At 51.8% G+C, this 22,645-nt stretch overlaps 1 long non-coding RNA gene across 2 annotated transcripts in view; it reads left to right on the top strand.

Moving 5' to 3' along the window:
• The window catches only part of LOC114674134 (uncharacterized), a 42,003-nt gene that overhangs the window by 9,363 nt on the left and 9,995 nt on the right, over positions 1–22,645 (top strand). The window contains exons 1-3 of one of the 2 annotated variants that reach the window (XR_013407939.1): positions 15,316–15,482; positions 18,078–18,438; positions 20,107–20,296. This is a non-coding gene — a long non-coding RNA (uncharacterized LOC114674134). Of the gene's footprint in view, positions 1–15,315; positions 15,483–18,077; positions 18,439–20,106; positions 20,297–22,645 lie in introns of those variants that run through there. The other variant, XR_003725128.2, reaches the window with a different exon arrangement.

Raw genomic sequence — 22,645 nt, forward strand, 5'->3', positions numbered from 1 at the left:
TGTTCAGAACTCCTGGGAAAGGCTGAGTAGAAGTCCCAGCACAGGCCTTGTCCCTGGGGTGTTTCAGAACCATGGACAGTGGCTGCTGCCAGCTGTGTTGGCGATGTGGGCGAAGGGGTGAGGGGCATGAACTCAGCCACTGAGTTGAGTACTTGGAGGTAGTATGATGTTCAGGGTGAGTGATGTTGAGCACGTCCAGGTTCAAGAATAGCAGTTACAACTGGCTTTTTTTTTTTTTGGAGACAGAGTCTCACTCTGTCGCCTGGGCTGGAGTGCAGTGACCTGATCTCAGCTCACTGCAAGCTCCACCTCCCGGGTTCATGCCATTCTCCTGCCTCAGCCTCCCGAGTAACTGGGACTACAGGCGCCCACCACCTCGCCCAGCTAGTTTTTTTTTTTTTTTTTTTTTTTTTTGTATTTTTTAGTAGAGACGGGGTTTTACCGTGTTAGCCAGGATGGTCTCGATCTCCTGACCTCGTGATCTGCCCGTCTCGGCCTCCCAAAGTGCTGGGATTACAGCTTGAGCCACAGCACCCGGCCTGGCTTTTTTTTTTTTTTTTTTTTTTGATACAGGGTCTCTCTCTGTCACCGAGGCTGGGGTGCAGTGGTGTGATCATGACTCACAGCAGCCTCGATCTCCCTGGGCTCAGGTAATTTTCTTAGCCTCCTGAGTAGCTAGGGCTACAGGAATGTGCCACCACGCCCAACTAATTTTTTTTTTTTCCGTAGAGATGGGATTTTGCCACGTTGCCCAGGTTGGTCTTAAACTCCTGGGCTCAAGCAGTGTTCCACCTCGGCCTCCCAAAGATTGATGCCCAGACGTAAGAAGTGCTCAGTGAATGTCAGCCATTCCCATTATTATTATTATATTTTTAGAGACAGAGTCTTAGAGACCTCGGCCTCCCAAAGTGCTAGGAGTACAGGTATAAGCCACCACACCAGACCACACCTGACTTTTGAGTGCCCAGTGGGACAGGTTAAATGTTTAGAAGGTAGGGGGTCTTCCTCTGTGCCCCCTCCCAGGAATATCTAAGGTTCCTTGTGCACCTGCTTGTGTACGGGCTCTTTGTGACTCAGCACAGAATCCCAGCCCCACCTCCCCACTCTGCCCTGCTCCTCTGTCTCTCTCTGGCTTCGGTTTCCTGGCACAAGTTGACCAGTGCCGTTGACCACCCCAGTCAGCCTGGCTGGCCCACTGGCGCCAGGAGCCAGGTCAGCTTTAACCTTGGCCACCAAATCCCATCTGGGCCTCAGCAGTGACAGCAAGAAAGAGTTTTTCTGGCATCTTCCCAGTCAAGAATATGTACAGCTCTTGTGGGTTGCCCAAGTGCCAGCTCCTCTTTCGGCACTTTCAGTGTGGCCAGGACAGAGCATGTTCAGTGCCAGGACCCCTGAACTGACATGTAGGGCTGGTAGGCTGATCATCAATGTCCTGGCAGTTAAAATACTTTTTTATGCAGCAAGGGATGCTACTAACAACATCAGCAACAACAATCATTAATGGCTGCCATTTCTTGATTGCCAGATCCTATGTATGCATTATCTCATTCAACTCACAACTCCCCCATGAAGCAAGTCCTCTTATCATCCTCATTTCCAGATGAGGAGATTGAGGTAGAGAGAGTAGTAGGTTGCTACAGCAGGTAGCAACCCAGTCAAACCCACCCAGGCAGTTTGACTACAGCCCAAGTTCTATATGACATTATTCTTCCCATTTTACAGATGGAAAAACTGAGGGTCAGAGAGGTTGAAAGACATGGTAAGGGTCACAGTAATGGAGAGGATTTGAATCCAGCATTGCTGATGTGGTAGATACTGTTTATCTGCTCTACTCTACCGCTCTCCATGGAACTAAGTCCCTGTTGGGTGCCCACTCTCAGCGCTCCCTACTGTGGCACTGAGGTCTCACCCTAAGTCTAATCACAACTAAACTCATCTCCGTGTTCATCCTTAGGGAAGTCACAGCCTCTCTCTGAGCCCCAATCTACCAAGGGAAACTTTCTAAGGCAGAGCTCACATTCCAATTTGAGAATGGCTTCGTTTGGTGAGATCCTTCTCCAGAAACCAGAGGAGTCATGCCATCCTGCAAACTGGCAGGGTAGTTCCCAGGACCCAGGATGGCTGAATCATGCCTATACTTCCAGGACAAGATGCAGGGGCCAGGGCCACTAGCTGCAAACACACCATGGGATTGGCATCACCTGGCACAAATGCCAAGTCATCGCCCAGCCTATCATTTCACAAATGGGGAGACTGAGGCCTGGGGCGGGTGAGCATGGTGATATGGTTTCCTCCTGACAGTACTGTCCTTTTCGCCACCCCTGCAAGCCTCTGTGCCTTTCCCAATATCCCTGCATTCTCATTTTGCAGCTGGGCACGACAAAGGACAGCTGTTCTTGCTGGCATCTAGGGCCACATCTGGCAGCAGGATGCAGAAGGAATGCATGAGTGGCCTCAATGGCCACACGGGGAGAAGCCCAGGCCAGGACAGCACAGCTGGCTGTGCTTGGGGAGCTGGGCTGGCAGCAAGTCCTCCTCTTCTACTCCTCCTTCTCCACCTCTTTTTCCTCCTCCTCCACCCCTTCTCCTCTTCCTTCTCCTTGTCTTCTTTCCTGTCTGTATCCCACACTCCCAAACTCCCTGCCTTCCTTCCTTTACAATCATTCCTTGCTTTGATAATGATGACAGTAAACGTTTACTGAATACTTACTGTTGACAAGGCCCGTACCATCTTCTTTAATCTTCACAACAACCCTTGGAGAATAATCATCTGTCTTTTACAGACGAGGAAAATATAGGTCAGAGAGGTCAGGGTTTGTATGGCCCAGCTGACTTCAATCCCACACTCTCCTGTTCCTTTGCTCTTTGGGGGACAGTAGCACTTCATCACACATGGGGCAAAAAGACCAGAGATGGTGCCATCCATTCTCTTTTGATCTTGGATGTGTTGTTTGGCAGATTTTTTTTTCTTCTGATTTTTATGTAAAACTCTAAGCTGATTTCATTCCCACCCCTAGTCTGTTTCATCCTCTGTTCCTTCTCAACCTCCACTTCCCAATGCGTGTACGCACAGCCAGGGGTCAGCTGATGGTCATCATTCCACTGACTCAGGAAAGTGGAACCAGACCATCACATGTGGGACCTGAGTGCAGAGGACTTCCCCTGTCCCCAAGGATGTGGTGGTTGTCATCATTTTTAGTCCAATCAAAGGGGCATGTAGAGCAGGTGGCTCAGAATATGGAGTTCGCAGTCAGACACACTTCAGTCTATTCGTAGCTGCGTCACTTACTGGCTGGGTGATGTTGGCCAAGTCGCCTCAACTCTCTGAGTCTCAGTTTTCTCACCTGTAAAATGGAGACAACACCTGCCTCGAAGAGCAGTTGTGAGGATCGAATAAGTCTGTGTGTATAGTATGACCAGCACAGAGCTGTCCCCAGGTAATGTCATTGCCGTGCTCCATCTCATTGTGGATCTAAATAACTTGGAAAAACACATTCCCTCCAGCCCGTGGAGGCCCGTGAGGACGGATTTCCTAAGAGTTGTTTGCTCTGTTGGCAGGATTTAGATAACAAGGTAATAGCCAACATTTTTCTATGTGCCCTTTGTGTGATGTGCAAATTGCTTATATCATATATAGAGCATGTAGGTTGAGAGCACAAACCCTGGAAACCAGATGATCTGGGTTCAAATCCCAGCTCTGCCGCTTACTAGCTGTGTGACTTTGGGAAAGTCACCTAACCTTTCTGTGCATCAATTTCCTCATTGTAGAAGGGACTAATAAAACTGCCTACCTCTTGATGCTGTGCTAAGAAGTTAGGGGGTGCCTGGAAAGTTGTGAGATCGATGCCCAGACATAAGAAGTGTTCAGTGAATGTCAGCCGTTATCATTATTATATTTTTAGAGACAGAGTCTTACTGTTTGGTCCAGGCTGGAGTACAGTGGTGCCATCATAGCCCACTGCAATCTCAAATTCCTAGGCTCAAGTAATCCTCCCACCTCAGCTTTCCAAAACACTGGGATTACAGGTATGAGCCACCACACCTGGCCCCAGCTGTGTTGTTGTTGTTGTTGTCATTATTATTATTATTAATATTATTTTGAGACAGAGTCTTACTCTGTCACCGAGGCTGGAGTGCAATGGTGCAATCTGGGCTTACTGCAAACTCCATCTCCTGGGTTCAAGCAATTCTCCTGCCTCAGCCTCCCAAGTAGCTGGTATTACAGGCACCCACCACCACACCCGGCTAATTTTTGTAATTTCAGTAGAGATGGGGTTTCACCATGTTGGCCAGGCTGGTCTCGAACTCCTGACCTCAAGTGATCCAACTGCCTTGGCCTCCCAAAGTGCTGGGATTACAGGTGTGAGCTACCGTGCCTGGCCCAGCCATATTATTGTTTTGTCTCCACAATAATCTTGGAAAGTGAGGTTAAGTCATGAGTCCAAGGTCACACAGCTAGTAAATGGCAAAGCCCTTTGAACTGGGGTCTGTACTGGTTCCCAGGCCTAAGGGTTTCCCGCTGCAGCCTCATGTCTCTAAGGTTCCTGGGGCCCACCTATGGCTCAGCCAGTCTCCTCCAATGCCACAGCCCAGGTGAGCTCCTCTTCCCACTCTCATATTTTCTCTCGCACCTGTCTCAGCTGGAAGCTTGCCCTTTCCCACTGAATTGTTTATTTCTAAAACACACTCCTCCTTAACTCCAGCTGAGTGCCTTAGGGCCTCCTACCCTTGAAACTTGCTCACTCTGCAGGGTTCCCATGGCATAGGTGCCTGTAGAAACTCCAATTCCAAGTCTTGCTCCCCACTGGGCCTGGCTCATAGGACACCTAAGACACCCCAGCCACTCCTGCTGGTCACTTGAGGAGGGTCTGTTGCTCCAAGCACTGCATGTCCCCCACCCCACTGCCTGAGGGACACAGCCCTGACATTGAACATGGCACTCAAGGTCTGCTCCTCCTCAGTGACATCTCTCTGACCCCATTAATTGGCAGTCCCTGTCCACACCCCCAGCAGCCCCGACCCGCCTGGCTTGATCGTTGCTCAAACATGCTGGCTCCTTCCTGCCTCTCAGCCCTTCCCCACACCACACCCTGTACCTGGAGTGCTCCTTCCCTTCTTCCCTCCCGGTGGGAATATTACTCATCCTTAGGGCCCAGCACATCCCTTCCATGGGGAAGCCACCCCCAGCCCTACCCCACTCTTTTCCCCAGAGAGCCTTCAACCCTCTCTCCTCTTTGCTCCTGGAACAATTTCACACATCTATTTCTGCGTTTATCACAGGCTGACGTGTTTTCTATATAGAGTCTGTTGTCTAAGCGTGAGGGTGCATGATAACTCTCTAGGGGGGCCACTTCCCAGGCCAGGGCTGGGGTACTGGGGAGATAGATCATAAGCAGCAGAGCCGGGACCGTGTACTCCAGGACCTGGCTCATAGGTCCGAAGCTGGAGTCAGACCATATTCTTCTCATTTTAGAGATGGGACAGGAACGACTCTCTCATGATCGTATGGTGCTTCATGGGGGACGGCTGAACCTAGGCTCCCAACTCCTAATCCTGCAGGGCTCCCAAAGTCCCAGTTTCAGGGCTGGGCTGATCCTTACCAGAACCTCTAATCCTCCTCATCAGCTATTGCCACAACAGGCTGTGCTTCTGAATCTCAGCAGCGTTTAACAATAACACCAATACTTTGCTCACAGGTCTAGAAGCTGGCAGGGAGCTCTGCTTCAGGCTGTAGGTAGCTCAAGTCTGCTCCACTTGTCATATTAGGGGCCAAGGCTACTCTGGTCAAGTTCCTTTTCTAGCTACAGCAGGAGAAGGAGAGGGCAAGCAGAACCACCCAACACATCTCAAGGTTCTTCCCTCATTATACCTGCTACCATCTCATTGGCCAAAGCAAGACACCTGACCAAGCCCAGAGTCAAGTGGTGAGGAAGTAGACTCAGCTTACTGGGTGGCCTTGGCAAGGATGTGAATGTGAAATACTACTCCAGGAGAGTGAAGAATTGAGTCCAATAATTCACTCTTCTATGCTGCATTTTCGCCTCCGCTTTCTTTATTACAGATTCAGATTGATAGCTGGCTGTCCCCCAAAGCCACTAGACAAAGCCTCCCAGTTCCCTTCCCTGCAGCCACTACTTGCAGAGACTGTGGCTCACTCCCCACCATCCCCATCTGAAACTTAGCCATGTTGACTGCAAGATGACAACAGAGAAGGAAGGTAAAGAGGACACTCAGGCTCCAAGAGTTGGGTGTAAAGGAAGAATGAAGGGCACATGATCTGTTTAATTCTGGAAGGGCAGAGAGTGAAGGAGATCTCCCTTCATCCCCAGCTTCTAACGCTGTCTATTGTCCCAAATCTGAGAGATTAACTTTAGGAATCCCTTAGAGCTTTGAGTCAAGTTCTCATAGGATCACTGCTCTCTATAGCCTCAGAATCTCAGGATGCACTTTTTATGTTTGCCTTCCTGCATCTGTTCACCTTTCTTCTAATAGCAGCCCCTCAGTTTCCAAAGAACTACCCTTCTGCTTCAGGCCATGTGATTTGGGTGGGGTGCATGCACACATGACACAGGCCTAAGCCAATCAGAATATCCCATCATCCCCATGACCACAGTGATTGGTTCAGGGATAGACTCATGGCAAATCCAGGCCAATGAGAATTCAGTTGTGAACTTTTTGTGAAATTGCTGGGGAAGAGACTATTTTTCCTGTAGGACTTGAACCTGAGAGGATATAGGCTTTGTGTTACCAGCAGCCATCATGCCACAACGTCAATGCCAATAATAAAGTAACCATGAACTGAAGGACAAGAGGCATGACTTGAACTCCTGGATCAAGCTATGCCTGAAGTCCTAGTTCTACTTTTGGACTTTTCTGTGACTCTGAGACCAGGCAGAACATATTTTCTGTTACTTGCAACTAAACTTAGAATCCTTTAATAACAAAATTTTAGATTCCTAGAGCCAAGGATACTTAGAATCATAAATGTGGTTGACTCTCAGAGTTGGAATTTCTTAGAGATTAAGCCTGACTCAGGGAACAAGTGGAGGGGCCTAAAGCTATGAGTGTGGAGACAAGGAAGCACCACATGCCTTTATGTACCCCCACTAGTGCTGGCACATTTGTCCTGGACCGGGAAGTCCAGCAGGGCCTGGCCCTTGACTGCAGATCAGCCTAGATGAGCCAGATACAATGAGATTCGTAATCCCAGCTTCTTGTCTGGGCCATGGCACCCACTTGCAGCCCTTCATGGTTGTGTTCCTAGATGCCACCCTCTCATCCAAGGAGGAGATGGGGTCTGAGCTGGCCTGGGACACCAGCCAATGTTGGTAGGAGAGACTGTTGCAAGCAGGGGACTGGGAAGCACAAGGGCAGCTCTGAGAGAGAAGTGGGCAGTGAGGACACCGCTCTTCAGGGTTGCATTTGGCCAGCAGGGAAGGCTGCCTCAGACCAGACTCCTCTGAGTCAAGCACTCGTCCCAGCAAGCCAACCTCCAGCTTGGCATCATCGCCGGCTCCTGCTGGCTGACTTTTCTAAGCAGATATTCTAGGAAAGAGAATGAAGGCTCCTACCTTGCTCTGGTTTTTCCACCTGCACAGACAATCTTCGAAGGTACCAATGACTGACCTGGCTCCTGGACCACTTTCCTCTGCCAGGGCTGGGGCTGCCACTGGCTCTGTTTCCAACCAGCCCACAGAGCTTCCTACTTGGTTTCAGCTCCTGGACCCGGCAGGACTGCTGACCTAGCCACTCTGCCTCAAAAAGCAAAGGACCCTTTTGCACTGAATGGAGGTTCCTGAGTATAATAGACGTGGGTTCTAATTTCACTTTCTTCAATGACTTGCTACTTGCGTAACTTGGAGCCCTGTCCAATAATGGTATGCCTCACTACATGCATGAAATAGGCCTTTGCTCTACTCCCTATTCTACAAGCAAAGAAACCAAATCTCTTTGAGCTCAAGACTTCCTTCAACAACATTTATTTAGCAAATATTGTTGAGCACTCACTAACTTTCCAGCCACTGTATTAGGCTCTGGGGACACCAAGGTGATTAAATAAGGTCCCGACCCACATGCTGCTCAGTTGGGGTGAGTAACAGACTTGCTCACAGTCACAGAGCACACTGTCATCCCCCTTGCACATAGTAGGTGCTCAATGAATGCATGAATTGACTGAAATACCTTGGGGGGGAGCACTGACGAGGAATCATGGGCAAAAGGACAGTGTGATGCAAAGGACGCATCAGGAGAAAGGGAGACATCAATTTCCGGCCTCGAGGCTGGGTTTGCAAACAAAAAATCTATCATATCTGACGCTATTTGCTAAAGACCAGAATGGAGATGAGGGAAATGAGCAGTGGCGGAGGGTGTGCTTGGCTCCTGTCTGACAAGCAACTTGGGGCCTGCAGGGGCTGTGCTTGTACAGTGAGCTTCAGAGTGGTCCCCAGGTCCCCCAGTCAGGGCTGAGAAAGGGTGGGAATACTGCAGTCAGCGTAGCATGCTGGGAACACTGGGAACAGGAAGGAGGGTTTGCAATATGAGAATGAACACTTAATGCCTAATTGAAGCATCCTGAGCTGGGCATGGGGCAGGGCAGTAGGGGAATTGCCTGTAATCTCAGCTATTTGGAGATGGGAGAACTGCTTGAGCCCAGGAGTTCAAGTCCAACCTGGGCAAAGTAGCAAGACCCCAATTCTTTAAAAAAAATCTCAAAAAGTGCCAAGTACCAATAATGATACCAGAAGCTTCTTTCTCTCCTCTGGGACCTTGCTTCTCAAAGCATGGTCCATGGACCAGCAGCATTGGCCCATAGACATTTGTCAAAAATGCAGGTTCCAGGGTCCCTCCCAGACCTGCTGAATGTGAATCTGCATTTTTTTCTTTTCTTTTCTTTTCTTTTATTATTATTATTATCATTATTATTATTATTTGAGACAGAGTTTTGCTCTTATTGCCCAGACTGGAGTGCAATGGCGAAATCTCAGCTCACCACCTCTACCTTCCGGGTTCAAGTGATTCTCCCTGCTTCAGCCTCCGGAGTAGCTGGGATTACAGGTATGCGCCACCACACCCAGCTAATTTTTGTATTTTTAGTAGAGACAGGGTTTTTCCATGTTGGTCAGGCTGGTCTCGAACTTCTGACTTCAGGTGATCCACCCCCCTCGGCCTCCCAAAGTTCTGGGATTACAGGCGTGAGCCACTGTGCCCGGCTGAATCTGCATTTTTATCATGACCCTCCACTGTTTCTCAAGCTGGGCTGCATGTTAGAATCACCCTGGGCAGTGTAGAAAGCATTGATGCCTAGATATACCCCCAGAGATTCTGGTTTAGTTGGTCTGAGCTACCACTGGGCATCAGGACTTTAAAGTCAAGCAGGTGTGAGCCAAGGTGAGGACCACTGCTTTAGCTTCACAGAGTATATTCCCAAACTTTGCCTATTAAGCCCTTATACACCCCTAGGAGCTCAGGAGGGTAAATGGTTATCCCCATTTTTCAGAAAAGAAAATTGAGACCCTCTACTCCCAGCAGGTTAATGTACAGCAGCAGTTCTCAAAGTGAGGTCCCCAGACCATCAGCAATAGCATCACTTGGGAACTTATTAGACATGCAGACTTCTAGGCTAGGCATGTGGCTCACACCTGTAATCCCAACACTTTGGGAGACTGAAGTGGAAGGATCACTTGAAGCCAAGAGTTTGAGACCAGCAACATGGCAAAACCACCGTCCATACAAAAAAAAAAAAAAAAAAAGCTGGCTGTGGTGACATGCACCTGTGTTCCCAGCTACTTGGGAGGCTGAGGCGGGAAAATCACTTGAGCCCAGGAGGTTGAGGCTGAAGTAAGCTGTGTTTGTGCCACTGCACTCTAGACTGGGTGACAGAGCAAGACCCTATGTCAAAAGAAAAACACAAAAGAAAGAAATGCAGGTTTCTGAAACAGCACCTCTGAATCAGACATGGGACCCCGTGTCTGTGTTTTAACAGGCCCTGCAGGTGATTCTGATGCACGCTCAGGTTTGAGAACCTCTGGTATCATGGAAAGAGCCCTGGGTTGGGAAGGCAGATCTAGTTTCTCTCCCTCGCTCTGTGTGTCATTGGACAAATGATTCGCCCTCTCTGGGCTTTCTCCATGTGTAAAATGAGGGGGACATGGGCAACCAGATCAGGGGTGCCTCCCTCTCAGGGTGCTCCCATCGCAGACATGGCTAATCCATCACAGCACCGCTTCCCACTGCTCCCTGGATTGACACAAGAGCCTTTCTCGGTATACTTTCTCACTACTTGATGTCCTCTTCTTCACCTCCTCCTCTAGAGTAATCTTCAGCAGCCACCAAGGCCCAACTCAAATGTCACCTTCTCCATGAAGCTCCCCCTGATGACTCCAGGCAGGGACATCAGAGCTTCCTTGGAGACAGGAGAACTTCCTACATGCATTGTGACATCTCTGTTGTAATCCACTTCCCCCAGGGGACTGTGGCTCCTGGAGATCGGGGACCATCAGGGTCCCTAGCACCGAGCTCTGAGTGTGGCAGAGATAGTGCTCAAGACAAATGAGATTGGATGAAGCACCCAGACTCCTAGTGGAGGGGAGGGCGCGAGGTGTCCTCATGGGCACAGTGCCTCCTATTCTTCATTTGAAAGGCGTGTTGGCTGACTTCCCACTTGCCAATCCTCCATCACACGGAGTCCAGCCCTGGTCCTGGCACAGACTGAGAAACGTGGAGCCTGGGAGCTGCCAGGGTGCCCTGCACAGCCTGTCTGGCCTGGCTGCTTCCCAGGAAAGTGGCGGGGAGGAAGAGAGAGGCAGGTGGTGGCTGCATACCTGCGGTCACCAGCGAGGAGCCCACAAGCAGGTTAGCTAGGCAGTGACTGAAGTCAGAGTACTGACCCCATCACGCCTGTAATCCCAGCACTTCGGGAGGCCAAGGCAGGTGGATCACCTGAGATCAGGAGTTCAAGACCAGCCTGACCAACATGGCAAAACCCTGTCTCTACTAAAAATACAAAAATTAGCTGGGCGTGGTGCTGGGCGCCTGTAATCCCAGCTACTCGGGAGGCTGAGGCAGGAGAATCGCTTGAACCCAGGAGGTGGAGGTTGCAGTGAGCAGAGATCACACCATTGCACTCCATCCTCGGTTGGACAGAGTGAGACTCTGACCCAAAACAAAACAAAAAACAAAAAACAAAGAGTATTGATCCCAGAGGGCTGGGGAAGGGGCGCCAGGACTGTGACTGTGTTCACACATCAGGTCCAGTTCACGGATGTGGAGCAGCTGTCCTTTCTCTGTGTGCTTGCACGGTCTTCATTCGCTGTGCTCATCCCAGCTGGGAAGGAGGAGGGTCCATTCAGTCTATATTAACTGTGCACGTGCTGTGCGTTCGGCCACAAGTGCAGTGCAGGGGGGCATCCAAGAAAGACGCAGTCTCTGCTCTCAGGGGGGAATGAGCAGGGAAAAGATGCTGGTACGTATTGAACATAACTACGTATCGAGCCCTGCAAGAGGGGAACGTGCATTCAGCACCAATGGTGTGCCAATCCTAGAGGGAAAGGAAGTGCATAGAGCACCTACTGTGTGCTGAGCCCTGCGAGGAGGGTGTGTATCACCTACCCCCTGCACTGGCCCTGAGAGAGGAGAATCCACTTTCTCCACGTGAGCATGTACTACTATGTGCTGAGCCCCGTTTGGGGAAGGGATGTGTATTTCTCACCCCTGGCACTGGGCCCTGAGAGGAGAATCCATTTCTCCACTTGAGCACCTACTGTGTGCTGAGTCCTGTGGGGCTGAGTACATTGCATATCCACAAAGCACCTGACCCTGAGAGAGGAGAGCATGGATTGAACGCCTGTTGTATACAAAGTCCTGTGGGAGAAACCTTATAACAGTCCTTCCCGGGAGCTTAGAAAATGGGCTTCCATGCCTTTGTCTCCCTCCTCTACAGGAATCTAGCTCCTCCTCAACCAAGGCCCAGCTCAAAGGCCATCTCCCATGGAAGCCTTTCTGCACTTTGGTTCTTTTCTCTGCTTTTGCTCAGCAGTTTCAAGGCAGCCCTCCTCTCCTCTGCCTGGGATTGTTGACAACCAGGACTTCCCTCTGTCCAGCCCTTCCGATGGCCAGAAAAGGCATACAGTACCGCCATGCATTATCTCTCAGTCTGTACCACCAAGCTCCTGGGTAGGTACGACTGTTACCCATTTTACAACTGAGGAAACTGAGGTCCTGGGAGGCTAAGGGACTTTCCTGAAGCCATGTAGCCAGCAGGTGACAAAGCTAGAGCTTGACCCTAAGCCCAGCTCTTCCCAAGGCCACTAGGTGAATGACATCACCCGATTCCAGGCCCTGGAGCATGGCTGGCCCCAGAAGACAACGAGCTATTTTAACAGCAGGAAAACAAAGCCTTCTTCCTAAAGTGGCTGCCCTCACCCCATCCCCACTAGCCGCTGACTTGGCGGGCGGGAGCCCCTCCCCTGCAGTGCAGCAAAACTCAATACGTTATATTTCCAAACTGGGACACACGCTGACATTTCTGGGGAGAGGAGCAATCTGGAGGAGCTGGATTTTCACCCTCCCGGGGGAGTCTGCACACCACACTTAGCGTGGCGCCCTCCCTCCCTCTCACAAAATAATTGCTGAACAGATTGCATCGGAAAGAGAATTCCTGGATTATGGAGTCATGATTCTAAATGGCTGTTTAACTGTGTTTTCCTTCATTTCTTTTAAAAAAAAGTTAAAATTTAAGTAAATGAGTTAAATGCAAAGGAAATGAGGAGCACTGTGCCCATCATCCCATGGAGGACAGTATTGTGCACCATGGGAGGAAGAGGCTGGGAGGAATCGTGGCCACTAGAGACTGCCTGCTGGCTTTTTGGACTTGCTCTCCATTTGTCTGGCACAGTATCCTTCATTGTCTGCCCCATCTTATACATGAGAAAAAGAGTGCCCAGAGAGTTCAAGTAACTGGGCTGAGGTCACACAGCACTGGAACTGAAAGACCAGTTGGTCCAACCCCAAAGCCGAGCTTTCCTCCTTCCCATGCTGAGTTAGAGCATTTTTAGGCTGCCTCCGCTTGAGCCCCACTGATGGCTGCTCTACAGTGACAGAGAAGAACCCAGAGGTCCAGAGAGAAGTGACTCCTACATCACAGAGCTGGCAGCAGAACCAGGGTTAGGATTCCTACCCGGAGATGCCAGGTTCTGCCTACTATGGGCAGGGCTCTGCCAGAACTGGGTGGGGAGATGGATGTAGGGGGAATCATGGTCCTCCCCTGCCCCCGGGGAGGTTACAGTCTCAGGAATAAGATGAAGGGGCCCAGCATGGTGACATGCAAGACCACGCCATCTCCTCAGTCCAGGGCCACATCTCTAGACCCTGGCTTCCCACAGCACCAACGCTCTGAGCCTCCCTTTGGGCCCTGGAGCATGAGATCCCAGGTGCTAGGGAAGCTCTCTCTGCCCCTCAGTGCATGGCCCTTTGAGGAATCCTTCATGCTGCCAGATTCAAATCACAGCCTCTACAGTTTATCAATCACTAGACCGTGGACAAGTTGCTTAACCAGTCTGAGCTTGGTTTGTTCATCTGTAAAATGGATTAACAATGGCGCCCACTTGGCAGGGTTAACATTGGGATTAAATGAGTTAAGGCATGTAAAGGGTTTAGAACAGTGGCTGGCATGGGGACACAGGAAGTGCTCAATTATTCTTCATTCAAGAATTCATTTACTGGGCACCTGTGTGCATTCCATGCTGGGGAGGCAGAGGTGAGCCATGGACTCTGCCTGCCTGGAGCTCGTGTGCTCAGGGCCTGGGGAAGCATGGTAAATGGGTAAAGACCCTGGTGAGGCTGTGAGCTGCAGTGCAGGTGAGCACAGGGCATTTAAGGGCCTAGAGGCCAGGGGTCAGTGAAGGCTCCCAGGAGAGTGATGGCAAAGCTTAATCTTTTTTTTTTTTTTTTTTTGAGATAGAGTCTCGCTCTGTTGCCCAGGCTGGAGTGCAGGGGCGTGATCTCGGCTCACTGCAACTTCCCACTCCCGGGTTCCAGCAATTCTCATGCCTCAGCCACCTGAGTACCTGGGATTACCGGCACCTGCCACAGAGCCTGGCTAATTTTTGTATTTTTAGTAGAGATAGGGTTTCGCCATGTTGGCCAGGCTGGTCTCTAACTCCTGACTTCAGGTGATCCACTCCCTCGGCCTCACAAAGTGCTGGGAGTTCAGGCGTGAGCCACTGCGCCTGGCCAGCAAAGCTTAATCTTGATAGATGAGGGCTCATGCACCAACTGGACAATGGTAGGGTCAGGCATCCAGGGAGGATGACAGCACAGATGGAGGCCCAGAGACAAGGAAGAGCCAGGCACACCTGGGAAGCTGCAGGTGGCCAGGATGGCTGGATGGCCAAGGTGTGACAGGCAGTGATGAGAGATGCCACCAGGAGCCTCAGCAGCTGGGATGCATTGCATTCTGTCCCCAAAAACAAATGTATTGAACTCCTGACCCCCAGTACCAGTGAATGTGACCTTTATTTGGAAATGGGATTGTTGCAGATGTCAGTGGTTAAGATTAGGTCGTATTGGAGTAGGGTGACCCTCAACCTAATATGACTGGTGTCCTTATAAGAAAGGGAGGGACGCAGGGAGGAGAAGGCTGTGTGAAGACAGAGGCCGAGGCCAGAGCCATGCAGGCATGGAACGCCAAGGGCGGCCGCCACCTCCAGGAGCTGGAACAGGCCAGAGGGCGCTTTCCCTTGGGCCTTCAGAGACAGAATGGCCCTGCAGACACCTTGAGCTGGACTTTCGGCTTCCGGAACTGCAAGAGAATACATATCTTCAAGCCGCCCGGTGTGTGACACTTTGTTACAGCAGCCTCAGGAAGTTATGTCCACGTAGGAAGGGTGGGCCCAGCTATGCCCAGGTAGGGAGGGTCTGGCCACGGTGGCTTCTCTGAGCTCCCCTCAGTGCTCAGCAGCACTTCACAGAGACCTGGCACCCTGCTCCCTGCTGGTGCCCCCACATCAACCCTGTCTCTGCCCACAGTGCCCCTTCCTCACCCTTGTGTCCATGGCCTGAATCGGGGCTCAGCCAGCTCGGGGCTCATTGCTGAGAAATACGGCTGGCCTTGAGCTGGTGACAGGGCCCGGCTGGACTGGCATGAATCATGTTTATCACAAACAGGAAACAAAGGGAAGAAGGAAACAAAGCCCGGGACTGGGGGAGGGGGGCAGGCGGGAGTGAGGGGGAAGTGGGGGCCCGGCCAGGCGCTGCCCACGGAAAGGCCTATTAATTTCCTAATGTTTGCTCCAGGACCGAGCAGCCCGGCGCCTGCTGAGGTTTATCTGCGCGGCTCAGCTGTGGAACGTGCTGCGTGCCAGCTTCTGGGTGCTTCAGAGATTTGCCAGGCCCAGGAGGGGGCAGGAGGCGCCGGGAGCAGCTTCTGGCCCATCCATGACACCAGCCAGGGCCGCTTTTCAGTGCCAGTCATGGGTGAAATCGAGGTACATTTCGCCTGGTAATGAGGTGCTGCGGGCCTTGGCCAGGGGACGGGAACTGCTCCGGCTGCCTGGCCCAGCAGGTGCCCCCCAGCCCAGACCGACCTGGCCTGAGAAGCCAGTGGGGAGGGGAGTGGGTTTGGCGGAGGTGGAGGATAGTGAAGGCAGAGGGTCAGCAGTGAGGGAGTGGAGCTTATTGAGCACCACTGTGTACCCACAACCGCACTCGCTTTGCTGCATTGAAATAACAGTGTGTTCATTTCTCAGGGCTGCTGGAACAAGTTAACACAAACAGTGTGGCTGAAGACAACAGAAATTTATTCTATTACTGTTCTGTAAGCTACAAGTCCAAAGTCAAGGTGCGGGCAGGGTTGCCTCCTTCTGGAGGCCCTGAGGGAAATTCCATCCCAGGAGTCTCCCCAGCTTCTGGTGGTGGTAATCATCGGGTTCCCGGCTTGTAGATGCGTCGCTCCAATCTCTGACGATTCATCACATGTTGTTCTCTGTCTGTCTGCGTCTGTGTCCAAATTTCTCTCGTATGAAGACAACAGTCATTGGATTCGTCCTCACCCTAATGCAGTATGACCTCATCTTACTCATCTTAACTTGATCACATCTGCAAAGACCCCCTTTTTTTTTTTTTTTTGAGACAGTCTCACTCTATTGCCCAGACTGGAGTGCAGTGGCGCGATCTCAGCTCAGTGCGATCTCAGCTCATCGCGATCTCTGCCTCCCAGGTTCAAGTGGTTCTCCTGCCTCAGCCTCCCAAGTAGTAGCTGGGATTACAGCCATGCACCACCACACCCGGCTAATTTTTGTGATTTTAGTAGAGACAGGGTTTCACCATGTTGGCCAGGCTGGTCTTGAACCCTGATCTTAAGTGATCCATCCGCTTCAGCCTCCCAAAAGTGCTGGAATTACAGGGGTGAGCCACCGAGCCTGGCCCAAAGACCCTGTTTCTAAGTAAGGTCACATTCTCAGGTACTGGGAAGTTAGGACAGCAGCGTATCTTTTTGAGGGACACAATTCAACTCACAAGAAACTATTAACATTTACTGATGGCTTATTTGACGCCCAGCACTTTGCCAGGAGCTATTCATGAGCTCTCTGATTGGATCGTCACAACAGAAATATGAGGTAGGCACTGTTACTTCCCCATTGAATTGATGAGAAAATTGAGGCTCAGAGACAAGTAGCTAAAATGTGGATCGAGATCCAGACCTAGGAAGATATTACACAGAGTCACGCTGTGATGTGAGGGATACAGGGTACGGAAGTCCGGAGCACTAAGAGCATTTAGTAAAGGCATGCGATGCGGTTGGAGAGGCCAGGGTGGCGTCCTGGAGGAGGCGATGCAGAGGCAGAGGCTAGGGGGGCTTCCTGGAGGAGATGCTGCTGGAAGAGATTTGGAATGTGAGTAGGAAATTGTCATTTTACAGACAGGGAGACAGGCCCAGAGGACGGGAGGACAAGCCCAAGGTCACAGTGTTGAGGGCTGAGTGTGGCAGCTCCAGACCCTGCATCTTGGGGCAAAACGAGACAGGAGCCCTGGCCCCCACTCCCACTTCTGCCATCCTTCCCCCATCAAAGGGGTCCTGGTCCAACTCCATTCCCCAGAGAGTGCCCTGGTGGTCTTGGCCGTCCCCCAAAGGCGCTGGGGACATGATAGCAGGGCTGGGGCCCAGCTCTGCCACTTCCTAGCTGTGCATCCCCGAGCACCACTTCACCTCTCTGAGTTGCTTACTGCAACAGCAACTGAACAGGATCATATAAGATGACAGATGTGAAGGTGGTTTGGAAACTAACACCCAGGAAATGTCAACACTTCTAAAACTCTTGAGATCCAATCACAACCACGCCTCTCCCCCGACTCTCCCTGGCACCCCCAGCTGTACCCACCACCCACCTGTGCCACGCTCTCCCTCTCCTCTGGGCCTTCGCACAGGCTGTGCCCTGCCAGGAATATCTTCTCCCTGTTCCTTCTTCTTTGCAAACTCTCAGCTTTACAACATGCTGGCTGGGTGACCCTGGAGGAGCGATGATGTCTCTAGACCTCCGTTGCCATAAAATGGACATAACTCACGTGCCTACTTCCTAGGCTGCGGTGCAAATGAGATGAGGTTATATTCTTAAAGCCTCGAGTGCAGTAGCTGGTGTTAGTCTGAAAAGATGGTGGTTTCCACTTGAGTGGCTGGGAAAATGGCAGTGGTCCCACTTACACAAACAGGGAGGACAAAAGGCAGGGACAGGCTCGGGCAGGGGACAGATAGGAGAGACAAGAACTTTGGAGCTGACTTCAGAGGCAGGATCTGAGAATAGAACCCAAGGGTCCCTGCCTCCTGAAGACACCAACCATTCCTTTTCCCAGCAGCACCCCTAGGATCACCTGTCCTGCTTCCTCCAGATAACCGGTCGTTTGCAGGGAGCCTGTTTCACTCATGCTCCAAAACTCATCTTGGTCACCCTCTTTTATGAGGACAGTCTCGATCCCTATCCCTCTACCCCAGCCTTCGCCCAAGACTCTATGCCCCTCCTCTCGCTGGCCAATCTCCAGGACACAGCTCCTGCAAGGCATCTGTGGACTTTATTTCTGATCCCTAGGCTAGCACGAGACTGAACGTTTCTCAATGAAGCAACGAATGAAACGAGTTCACGAATGACCGCGTGGGAGACGGAGCCAATGACAGAGTCAGCAGCCCCGGCAGCCCCCACATGGCCCACACCCGCGCCACTCCTGCCTCTGCCTTCCCTCCACGTACAGCCCAGTCCACACCCTACAAGGGAGGGAACCTGGGAGACAGAGGGAGGCTCCATCACTGCTCTGCCCATCACCCCCAGCAGAGAGGCCCCGGCCAACATGCAGCTCCGTTGGGCACTGAGTCACTGGAACCCTGCCATCTGCACCCTACCTCTTGTTACAACCTCAGCAGAGGGGAGACCTGACAGTTTGCGGGGCTACCTGGTAGGTCCTGGGGAGAGGTGGGCCTCACCAAGGGAAGGGTAACAGTGTCCCAGCCGCCCGCCGCACCCAGGTGCACCGTGTCCTCACCCACTCAGCAGGCTCTTCAGCTTCCAGGGCACCTGATATTTAAGGAAATTAAGGTCAGGCCTGGCTGCTAAATATTTGTCTAAGCAGAACAGAAAATAGTGCCAGAAAAGAAGGCCTTCAATTTTATGAGCAAATAAATCGTATGAGGGAGAATGGGCTGGGGATAGGGAGGCGGGGTGGGGTGCACAATTATTTAGAGCAGATAGTACCTACCCACATGTGGGGGCTGTCCAAATTCCCCCCTTTATAAAAGCATGGCTCCTTCACCTTGCTCCTTGGGGTGAGGCACGGAACAGACCTCTTGCAAGCTGTCATCCCTCTTACCGGGATCCACAGCAGGTGATTCGGGCTGCCCCTCCCCGACGGCTTCACATCGGGACACCCCCGACCCACCACCACCCGGTTTAGCAGAGCAGAGGAGCTTGGCCTCTGAGCTCAACTGGGCCTGAGTCTGAATCCAAGCTCCACCACTGGCTTCAGCAAGCCTGGACCTCCCTGGGCCTCAGTTTCCCCCTCTATATAATGGGGTAAGCTAGTACTGACTTCCTTGAGTTGTTGTGAGTGGGAAGTGAGATGCCTGCTCCCCACGCATGATCCACGGGAATGCGCCCGGGGCCAGCAGAATAACGGCCCCCCAAACATGTCCATGCTCGAATCTCCAGAACCTGTGAATATGGCACCTTGTGTGGGAAGGGGGATCCAGGTTGCGGATGGAATGAAGGTTGCTGATCCACTGACCTTGAGATGAGATGGAGAGACTATCTGGGTGGCCTAGTGTCATCACAAGGGGAATGTAAGTGGAAGAGGGAGGCAGGAGAGTCTGTGTCAGAATGATGTGGTGTGAGCAACTCGACTGTTGTTGCTGGCTTTGAACGTGGAAGGGGACTATGGCCGAAGAATGTGGCAGCCTCTAGAGACTGGGAAAGGCACAGAGATCAGTTGTCCCCTGGAGCCTGCAGGAAGGAACACGGCCCTGCTCACACCTTGACTTCAGTTGGAGTGACACCCATTTCATACTTCTCACCCCCAGAACTGTAGGGTAATAAATGTGTGTTGTTTTAAAACACTAAGCCTGTGGTCACTGTTAGAGCAATGGTAAGAGATGGACGATCACTACTATCGCCTCTGAATAGTCACTCAAGGAAAACACGTTGATTACATGGATAAAAATAACTCTGGCCTGGGCATCAGGAATCTTGGAGTCTAGTTTCAACCTCGTCCCCAACAGGCTGTGCTACTGAGGCATCCCCTCTGCTCTCTGGACTCAGTTTCCCCATCTGGAAACTAAAGAGTTTGGATTACAAATGCTTTTCAGGGTCCCTGCCTCCCAACTCTAAACATTTTCTTCTTATAATTGTCTCTCAAAAGGGATTCATGCCCCCCCCAACTCCCCTCCTCTTCTTTCCACCTGCAATCTGCTCCCTGCTTGAGGGCAGGGTCCAGGCTGGGACTGACAGAGCCGGCAGCCCCCAGAGGAGATAGTTAATAAAGGCGGGAGGAGGAGAATCAATGTGCACTGACAGCCCTATGACAGATTGGCGAGAGCGACAGATTTAATATCCTGCCGTTTTCCTTCCCCAGCCCGGGGACCAGAATTGATTAAATAAATTAAAGCTCTGCAGCCTGCGAGGCTCTGGGTAAGGTCGTCTGGTCCTCCCGCTGTCACCATCCGGCTGCACGGCTCAGCCTACCGAGGACGGAGTCCTGAGAAGCTCGGTGCCTCGTCTTCTCTGCTGGGACCACACGAGGGTGCAGATGAGCCCTGGGACAGGTGGGAAGCGCGTGATGGGACGGGGAAGTGGGGAGGAGAAGGGGAAGACAAAAGGCAAAGAAAGCGTGGGACTTTACGGAGTGCCAGGTATAGGGGTTGCAACTGTGAGCTACGCAGCTGGAGCCTGCTGTACGCAGGCTCGGTCAGGTTATGTGCCCAGGCTGGACAGAGCAGACAGAGAGAGCCCTCGGCAGAGACTCAGGACAGCAGAGAGGGGAAAGGACTTGCCCAGTGGAATTTGAGGCCGAACGGGAGCTGAGCCCCATATTCCTCTCTTTAGGTCCGCTGAGCCCCTCCCCTGGCACACCAAGTGGGCCTGCGTTGACCTCCCCAGCCTGCTCCTATTCCAATTTCTCCCATGACTGGTTCATGGAAGGCAGGCTCCTGAGCCTGTAGAATCTGGAGTAACTCAGGTGTTAAAAATGACAGCAGAATGCATCCTAAGGCTTAGCTGAAATGATTGGTCCTCCAGGCACGGTCTTCGTCCCAGCTCCCCTCCTTGTGTGCAGAGCTGAGAGCTACTTTTAAGGCAGAGGAATGTCCGTGGGGCCCTATCCCCTTCCACCACCCACAGCCTTGGCTTGGAGTCTCTCAGCCATTGACAGTGGCTGGCGGTGTCTTTCAGTCATTTTCCTTCCCTAGTGCTCGCTGTTATCATCCCAGTTGAGTAGAGGGCAGATCCTCACTTCCCAGATGAGAAGACTGAGGCCATAAAAGGGGAGCAGCTTGCACAATGTCACGGTTGCAGCCTGAACTGGAGCCTGGGGTGACTGGCTGTCTCCCAGATCAAAGCTTGTTCCACATTAGGGGAAGCACAGAGGCTGGCTGGGGGCTGGGCCGGGGCAGAGGTGACGGTGGGGCAGGGGCAGGTTGGAAATACAGTGATGAATTTGGCTCTGGCTCAGCGACCACCTCACTCTTTGCGTTCTGCCAAAGACATCACCAGCTGCCTTCAGCCTCTGGAGTCAGATCAACTGGGGTTCAAGTCCCAGCTTTCCCACTGATGTTGCCCTTTGTACAAGCCATCAGCTTCTCAGAGCTTCAGTTTCCCTGTCTGGAAATGAGGGTAGTGATGATGAGGCCACCAACTCCATGCAGAATGACCTGTCCTGGGCCTTGCTACAGGTGACAGAGTGGAGACTGGAACTCAGGCCTGCCCATTGCTCGCCTGTGCCTGTGATGCCCGCATGTTCGGGGAGGATAATTCCTCTGCATCAAGTCCCGCAGGGGCCAGGCATGCAGCAAGCACTCGGCAAACATCAGCTATGCTCAGATTTGCTGGCAATGCACCCGAACCCTCAACTATTTTCTGGGATTCAGTTTAATTCATGAGTTCATTCAACACAGAGTCTGAGACGTTAGTGGAGTTCACCTTGTAACCCTTCCCTTTTTCATGAGAATTTGGTCAGCAGCACCCAAAACACATGTCCCGATCACTGAAAATCTCATCGCTGCAGAGAAATGACAAGAGGTGCTCAGAACTCATGGTTTGAGCCACCTGGATAGGGCTCTCTTCTCCTCCATCAGCCCATGATGCACTTGCTTTGCTCATGGGGCTTGGGCCGGCCATGGTTCTTCATTCCCCTTGAGCCGGGCCCCCTGTCTTTCTAGGCTTTGATTTTCTCTGTGTTGCAATTGAGTTGGAACACGTGGAGGTGAGAGGAGCTGGGTGCTTGGTGAATCTCAAGCACAGTGTCCACGCTCAGCCGTCAGCTTGTCCCAAAGCCAGCTCCTCCCTGCAGCCCATGGGGCAGCATTTCTCCCTTGCAATTAATTCTTGCTCCAATTTAAACTCTTCCCAGGGAATGCTAAGCAGGTACCCTAGGAATGGATGAGTCCCAGGAAGGAAGGAAGCAAATCAGGGCAAGGTAATGGCAGGATTGGGGGAGGTGGGCAGCTGGGAAGACCAACAGTGGGCACTCCAGGAGGGTGGTGTTCCTGTGTCCCATTTTTCAGCTCCTGCTCTTGAGTCCAGAGCCAAATTCATCATCCTCCTCCCAGTCTGCTTCTGCTGTACATTTACCCTTGCCCAGCCCCAGCCCCAGTACAGCCAGCTCTTCGCTTTTGTGCTTCCTTTTTCTCCAAATGCACCTCCAAAAAACAGTCTTCCAGGTGCTCAGATGGAAACACCCATTGTCAAGGTTAACAACAGCAGTAATAATAACAGCTCCCATCCCCAAGCACGCACAGGCCAAAGGGCGAACAGGCACAGTGCCAGGTGTTTTGGACAATCATGTTCTTTCATTCTCACACCACTGAAATGATAGGTATGACTTTGCTGCCAGTTTGCAGAGAAGGAAACTGAGGCTCAGAGAGGAGCCTCCCTGTGAGGCAGAGCTGGGGATTTGC

Source organism: Macaca mulatta, chromosome 1 (genome assembly GCF_049350105.2).
Source record: "Macaca mulatta isolate MMU2019108-1 chromosome 1, T2T-MMU8v2.0, whole genome shotgun sequence".
Taxonomy (NCBI): Eukaryota; Metazoa; Chordata; class Mammalia; order Primates; family Cercopithecidae; genus Macaca; species Macaca mulatta.